The following is an 8,459-nucleotide window of genomic DNA, read 5'->3' as shown; positions in this document are numbered from 1 at the left end:
AGCCCAAGCTAGCTGCAAGCAGGTAGGTCCGCTTTCTCCCCTAAGTCCCTCGTAGCAGTGAGTCTGTTGCCAGCAGATCTCACTGAAAATAAAAAACCTAAATATAACTTTCTTTTCTAAGAGCTCAGGAGAGCCCCTAGTGTGCATCCAGCTCAGCCGGGCACAAAATTCTAACTGAGGTCTGGAGGAGGGTCATAGAGGGAGGAGCCAGTGCACACCAGGTAGTCCTAAAGCTTTCTTTAGTTGTGCCCAGTCTCCTGCGGAGCCGCTATCCCCATGGTCCTTACGGAGTTCCCAGCATCCACTAGGACGTCAGAGAAAGATATACGAGGATATAGCCTCTTAACCTAAATAGAATAGGGAATGCTATATAATTCAGGTTGAACTTGATGGACTACTAGTCTTTTTTCAACCTCACCGACTATGTTACTTTGGTGGACCTAGCTGGGCTGGCCCTGTAACGCCTGCCTGAAGGAAGCAAGTTAAACATGTTGTGGCCAGGGTGTAGCTGGTCCTTGGGTAGTCTTCAGTTAGCCGACTGTCGGCAGTATACCGGCGCCGGAATCCCGACAGCCAGCATACCGACAGCCAGCATACCGACAGCCAGCATACCGACACTTTTTCTCCCTCATAGGGGTCCACGACCACCCTGGAGGGAGAATAGATAGTGTGGCGCACGTAGCGCGCCACTGTGCCCGCAGCGTGGCAAGCGCAGCTAACCCGCAAGGGGCTCATTTGCGCTCGCCCAGCTGTCGGTATGCCAGCGGTCAGGATTCCGGCGCCAGTATGCTGGCCGCCGGGAGCCTGGCCGCCGGCATACCCTACTACACCCCTGGTCCTTTACTAGAACAGTGAGCAGTGATCATTATAACATGACAGGGTGGGCGACGGATCGGATTCGAGCTCCAGCCACCTGCACGCGGTTGTTCCTGGGTTTTTACATGTATTTGTTTGCAACAGGCAGAGGGCAACAGATACCCTACTACTGCATTTTAGATGATACAGCTATGTTGAGCGCACTTACTATATGACACTATATGGTGAACAGGGCGTGTATTCCAAGGTAAAACTTTTGTATTCTGCTACTCAGCAGCAAAGAGTATGAAAAAAGCTCTGCCAGAGCACTTTGCTGTGGTGTTCTGTGGGAATGCCTGAAGGGCATAAATACAAAATCTCTAGGCACCAGTTTACTGACTAAGATTTTATCTGATTTTGAAAAACTAAATGGCACTCATCTTCTTGAGCGGTCCCACAAATTTTTCTCGATCCTCGTAATCGATACAGAATTTTTTTTTTAAACCCACCCTTCCACACATCCCTAGTCTCAAGGTCACTGAAACCTTTTTATCTATAATCTGGACAAAATGCTGTATAATAATGATAATGACATGCAGTAGAGAATGGGTGTTATTTGGCTGGAATGGGGTTGTTTGTTTATAAACCTGAGAGCTGCATTTTGTACCATCTGCATACAGTGCAGTTCTTTTGCTAGGAGAAGTAATGAAGTAAAATGGCAAAATAAATCAGAATAGGAAAATGGTTGATAGGAAGAGAAATACAGTAGGAAATTAATAATAGCATAGAAGAGAGCATGAGACTAAGGGAGATAAGGGTACCGGCGACTTGTGTTGTTTAAAATGCAATTGCTAAAATTTTTAGATTTAAAAGCCAAAAAATATATAATAATCCAAACGAGCTTTAATATCACATAAAAGTGGATCACAACATAAAAAGTACTTCAAAGTATTGTTAAAAATATACAAACATAAAAGGTCTTTGTAAAAGGTAAGGAGTTCTGACTTATCTTTAAAAATAGGCAAGGGGGTCACTGCAGTGAAACCAACACGTTTCGTCACAACAGACTTCTTCAAGGGGTAAGGACAGAATGAGATAACATGCCTATTTATACCCCTGGTATACTAGCTCAGGGTTGGTGATGTCATAATTGATCATGTGATCTAATGAAAAAATATAGCCTAAAAGAAATCAAGGACACTCAATTGAAACATAGCCTAAGGCAAAGGAGGTCACCATAGGGATGTACACATTAAAACCGAGTGGTTTATAAGGCTCAAATGATGTTAAGAATGTTCAAAACTGTAAAAATGTGATGAATTGCGGCACTTCTGCCACACTTGCGGTGACGGAGGTGACGCGTCACGTGTCTCCAGGTACTTCCGCCCCACTTCCGGTTTTGCTAGTGCACATGCGCCGGCGGCGCTGCTCGTTCACTGCGCATGTGCCTGCAGCCTCTCCAGATAGCAACAGTCTATGTTTAGGTCTCCATGCTGTGTATGTCCTTCTTATTCAGTGCTGCGGCGGCCATGTTGTTGGAGGGAAACTCCATAGAGGATAAAGGAAATGCGGTGGCCATCTTTAAGGAGTCTTTGGAGACCCAGAATCGTGGTTTAGCGGTATCCATGACGACGGATCCATATAAATAAAAACACAAACAGAAAAGATATGGTAAAATCTATGTACTGGTTTCTTTGTTGCAGATAAAACATGCTGGAAACTATTATATGAGGGAATAATACTAGCCCACATAATATACATTAAAGTGACAGACACACAATGCTACCAATGTGTATCTGGAAAGTGACATCCTGTTACAAAGCCATACATAGGTGATAAGAGGATTTGCAAGTGCCACTAATTATTGAGATTAGAAAAAAGAAGAGAAATGGTTGTAAGATTACAACCCCAAAGATTGTGAGGAAAAAGAAGGGGGGAAGAACCAAGCGCAGAGTATTGACCTAATAAAGGATATATAAACAATATGAGAGTGATGCTGGGAAGGTGATGATATTTAGAGAATTCATAGTGTTATAATTCAAAGGTGAGTCATAAATGGTGTCAACCTGGTTAATATCATGTGGTAATGGATTGGTCACTGGTTAGCTTGACGTTATTTGTCAGTCCTTACAGTACCTGATCTTCCCAGGCAGTCCCCCTCACTGGTACTGATCAGGCCCAAACACTGCTTAGCTTCCAAGATCGGACGAGATTGGGCGTACCAGTGTGGTTTGACTGTACACGAAAGGCAAACATCTTATCGCCAGAAACCCGATCGCAAATTAACACACAAGCCCTGATGATTCAATTACTTTAATATAGTGTGACATGGACACCCAAAAGGGAAGGAATGTGCAGAAGACAAATTGTGGCGACAAAGGAAAAAGGGAGTATTGGAGGATACAGTACCTCATAGAAAAGGTGCAATCTCATAGCTCTCGTTCAGACCCGTAGGTTGCAAGGTCTGTAGCTGGAATATCCAGTACATCTCCCTTCTCGAGAGTTTGTTCGCGAGGTCGCCTCCTCTCTCTCCCAGACATACATGCTCAATCGCCTTGAACGTGAGATCCTCAGGGTTGGAGTTATGCTGTAATGTGAAATGTCTAGAAACAGTATGGCTCTCCACCTTATTCTTGATATTCCTTATGTGTTCCTGGATCCTCATCTTTAATGGTCTTTTGGTCTTGCCCACGTACTTCTTTTTGCAAGAGCATTCCAGTAAGTAGATCACGGACATGGTATTACAGTTCATGAATTCTTTTATGGTGTATTTTTTCTTGTCCTCCATGTCGCTAAAGGTTTTCCGATTCGGATGTAAGTATTTGCATACATTACATTTCCCACACTTAAAGGAACCCACACACTTTGGCATTGGGGTGCTCTTGGTGGACTTCTCCTTCAACAGGCTGATTGCAAGATGGTCCTTCAGGTTTCTAGATTTGTTGAAGATGAGAACTGGTTCAGACGGTAGGATGTCCTTAAGTACTGGGTCCATGAGAAGAATGTTCCAGTGGTTCCTGAGCGAATTCCTGATGGTCTTTTCGTGTTGATTGTAGGTGGTAATGAAGGCAACCGAATCTTTCTTGGCATCTCTTGGTTTGTACTTCAGAAGGTCTTCCCTGTCCACATTCCTTGTTTTTTCTAGGGCTTTCTTCAAAATGGGCCCCGGGTATTCTTTGTCCTGGAACCTTTTGCTGTAGACCTTTAGTTGGTCATCACAGTCCTTGGGATTCGTACAATTCCTCTTTATCCTTGAGAACTGTGATGCCGGAATATTATCCTTCCACTTCTGGAGGTGGTTACTTCGGTAGTGCAAATAACTGTTCATATCCACCTCTTTGATATAGTTCTTAGTGGTAATGCCTCCATTTTCACCAGTTAAAATCAAGTCCAGATATTCGACCGATTTGTCATTGGTGTTTGAGGTAAAGGTCAAGTTCAAATCATTGTTTCCCATCATATTTAAAAACTCTTTAAAAGATTCAACCGTGCCGTTCCAAATGATTAAAATGTCGTTGATGTATCGTCTGTAGAGTACCACATTCTCCTTAAAAGCACTAGAAACCGTAAACATGTGTCTTTTCCCAACATCCCATGAATAAATTGGCAAAGCTTGGGGCAAAAATCGTCCCCATAGCTGTGCCGCAGCATTGTAGGTAAAACTGGTTAAGAAACTTAAAATAATTATGGCTGAGGATAAAAAGCATAAGATCACAAATAAAATCTCGGTGGATGGAAGTGAGGGTTGGATCGTTGGATCGTTGTTCAAATATTCCCTGCATGCAGCTATGCCTTTAGAGTGTTCAATGCATGGACAAAATGCTGTATAATAATGATAATGACATGCAGTAGAGAATGGGTGTTATTTGGCTGGAATGGGGTTGTTTGTTTATAAACCTGAGAGCTGCATTTTGTACCATCTGCATACAGTGCAGTTCTTTTGCTAGGAGAAGTAATGAAGTAAAAGAGCAAAATAAATTAGAATAGGAAAATGGTTGATAGGAAGAGAAATACAGTAGGAAATTAATAATAGCATAGAAGAGAGCATGAGACTAAGGGCATAATTTAACACCAAAGGGATAAGGTTATTATCACTCATTCTCTTATGTTAAAAAGTGTACCTTGTTGCTATCTATGAACACATATAATGCTGTTTAACTAATAGGAGGCAACAGTGCTAGACAAATTTCCTCTGCCCAAACAAATATATATATATATATATATATATATATTCAATTCTTGTCGGAAACTGACATCTTGTCAGAAAGACGACAGTTACCGACAGGTTTAGGTTAGAAGGGGTTCCGGCCTATTCAATGACTCTTGTTTTTTTCCGACAAGTCGGGTATTCGGAATCCACGTGTACTGTCGGAAGCGTGGCCAAACACAACAGGTTTTAGCCCCGTTTCCAACAATGTCAATCCGACTTTAAAAAAAGTCAGATTGGCATTGTCGGGAATGGGCCAAACCTGTCGGGGACCCGACATGAATTTAATATACCCCTTAGACTCACTGCTCATTGTGCTTCTGCAAATTCTCCAGGTCATGCTTGCTTAGTATAATGTTGCTGAGCAGTAATGTCACGGCAGAGAGGTGATGACTTCTGGAACATTACCCACACTGCACTGCTGCAGCTCCTTCTCTGCCCCTTTTCTTCCAGTCTCTGGGGTCTATTCATGAAGCAGAGAAAGGAGAGGAGAAGTGAGCCAGTGGAAAAGTTAGCCTCTCCAAGGGGAAGATATAAGAAAGGGAGAGTAAGATATCAGAAGGGGATAGTAAGATATCAGAAGGGGAGAGTAAGATATCAAAGGGGAGAGTAAATACTGATAGGGAAGAAATATAATAAAAACAAATGGAAAGAACAGAAAACGCAATCACAATACAAGCTAACAAAAGGGCAGCATTTCCACATGTTTTGGAAATTTTCAGAAGCAAGAAGGAAGTGCTACCAGTCTGCAGGCACTAAGGTAACATTAACACACACACACATACACACACACACACACACACACACACACACACACACACACCTTTTGATACCCTATAGACTATGTTCACTTGATAGATGTAAATACTGTAATCACAAAAGGAGATTTAACATAAATCTGAAAGGACCCCTGTTCCTGCAACATCGGGGTTATATCCTGTTCAGGCACACTATGATGGCACCCTCTGATGGTAAGGATGGTCTTCTTCCAATACAGTGATAGCAAGGAATATTGAGTATAATACAGACTAATATTTTAAGAGGTCTAATTATTAATCTGAAAATTATGCAGAAATAGCAAAATTCACATGATTTAAGTATGGAAACTAATGCTGCAGACCCACTATCCTAATTATTTTCTATTAGCTTTTCAGAGCTTGGCCAAATAGCAATGCCTCCTAGCACTTTAAAATGTTTATTCAGAACAAAATAGGGTCTGCCCCCCCATTCGGCCAGACATGATCCAATCCACCCAAACTATGCACTAACCCACCCAAGAATGCACGTTTTCTGCATAAATTTCACCCTTTTTATGATCCACGAATTGGGACTGTCCCACAAAAACTGGCACCATTGGGAGATATAATACATAGAATGGAAGTTGCTCAGTTCAATAGAAAAAAAACCCCAGCTAATAAATTCTCCAAGCACACTGCACATGGGCTAGCATAATGAGATTTACATTCTACCTGATAATAGCAATGTAGAGATCTCATCTCAGTTGCATACATTTAGTAATATATGGAAGCCACCATGCTACTTTAAGGGGTCTCTGTCCTGGGGGCGCTTATGCTGCAGTACATACTGTAATAAGAGGAGGCATGTAATTTTTACTGCAATCTCTACTCCTATGGTATGGTACTCCTCTCGTTTCCTCTATCGTATGGATAAACAAGTGCAGTATCAGAGCCAAAAGTAAAATAATAGTGATAGCTGCAAGCCCTTTATATGCAGTGATATACAGTGTGTACATGTGATAGGGATATAGATTGTAAGCTGCACTGGGCAGGGACTGATGTGAATGGGCAAAATATTCTCTGTAATGCACTGCGGAATATGGGTGCGCTATATACGTAACTGGTAATAAATAAATAATAATAAATAAGAGATGATGCCTTTCAAGGCCCCTCTGCCACCAATGATAAATACACCCTTAACTGTACAGTATAGTACAGTTTATAAAAAAAAAACAGGTGAAAATAGTCTAATCTCAAAATATTATTTTTGTTTTAGATGATAGAAATTCATTTGGAATTAATAAATTTTCATACAAACAGAATTGAAATAAAAGCCATTTTTTTGAATAGTATTACATATTTACTTTGTAGTCTAGTGCACATATACAGTAGTAGCGTACAGTATTTGGGAGATATATTTTGGAACAACATTATACTTTTCTTACAGATCACATATGTGTTTATGGAAGCACACTCTACACTTTGGGGGTCACTGACATGTGGGGTGGGATAGCCCTGTGCTGGGCATCCCCCCGCATGTCTATGGACATGATCGTAGTCCTGTAAAATTTTGCAGGGCTACGATCAACTCGGAATGACCCCCATTGATTTTCCTTTTACAATCACTGAGCAGTTATATCTCCTTAAAGAGTGCTTATCAGACACTATTGTTATATGCCGTTGAAACTATGCAAATGATCTGTATGTTCATATGTAACATAAAATAGTAATCATTTTTAAGGCATCTTTGTCGAATGCAGCTCAGATAATAATGGTAATTTACTTGCACAGGTACAAAAGTTCAAGATCCAATAATAACCTGCTTTTAGCAATTGTTTCTATTGTTTTAGTGCAAGGTACATTATTGAAAACAAATGTCTGGTCATTTGCTGCTATTTTCCACACTTGTGTACTTCCACACCTATTACCGTCAAATCATGTACAGTAGTTTAACAGCAGAATATCAGTTAAACATATTTACAGTAATCTTATCAACATTGTCACTTTCATTTTACTTGAAGAATAATACAGTTGTTAAAGAACAAGATATTTTCTCCACATTGCACCTGTTTGTTACTTTACTTTTTGTCCTATTTTAGGCACAATTCTATATTTTTTTAATACATTTGGTAGCATGTTGGTGCAGTGGTCAGCTTTGCTGCCTGACAGAATGTTTTATCCCAACCAGGGTCCTATATATGTTCAGTTTGCAGGGACGGTTTAAGAGAGGGTCCCCTTCACTCTGGCAGCACAGAATAGTCTACAGCACATGCACAAGTCTCCAGTATCATGGTGCCTGCACCTCGTTGCCAGGGATTTTGCTAGTGTGCATGCCTGAATCACCTGAAAAATGTCCGCTGCACAATTTTCCCTGTGATTTCTGCTGCTTTGCATCACTGGGTAGCCAGCTGATACAGGACTCCAGAAACAGCCGAGAGGTAAATATAACTATATATGGGTGCAGGATGTTTGGTTTGGTCCAGCCTGGACCCAGTGGCCGTGTGCACCCTCACCCTGCACCCAATATGGATATGACATTGGGAGATTGTATGTTCTTCCAAATCTCCAGGTACTTTGGTTCTTCAGGTTCAAACACACTTCAAAAACATAGTAGTAGATTAATTGGCTTCTGACACAAATTAACTCTAGACTGTATGTGCTACAGAATATACTGTAGATGGCAAGATCCACTGGGGCTAGGAGTGATGTGAATGATGGAA

The 8,459-nt window shown here is 41.3% G+C and overlaps 1 pseudogene; it reads right to left on the bottom strand.

Moving 5' to 3' along the window:
- Nucleotides 1–2,919: 2,919 nt before the first annotated feature.
- LOC134912742 (5S ribosomal RNA) lies at nucleotides 2,920–3,038 on the bottom strand (annotated as a pseudogene).
- Nucleotides 3,039–8,459: the final 5,421 nt, after the last annotated feature.

The sequence above is a fragment of the Pseudophryne corroboree genome, chromosome 4 (assembly GCF_028390025.1).
Source record: "Pseudophryne corroboree isolate aPseCor3 chromosome 4, aPseCor3.hap2, whole genome shotgun sequence".
In the NCBI taxonomy this organism is placed as follows: domain Eukaryota; kingdom Metazoa; phylum Chordata; class Amphibia; order Anura; family Myobatrachidae; genus Pseudophryne; species Pseudophryne corroboree.
Note: the sequence above shows the minus strand (reverse complement) of the source record. Positions and strands in the feature narration are given on the sequence as shown.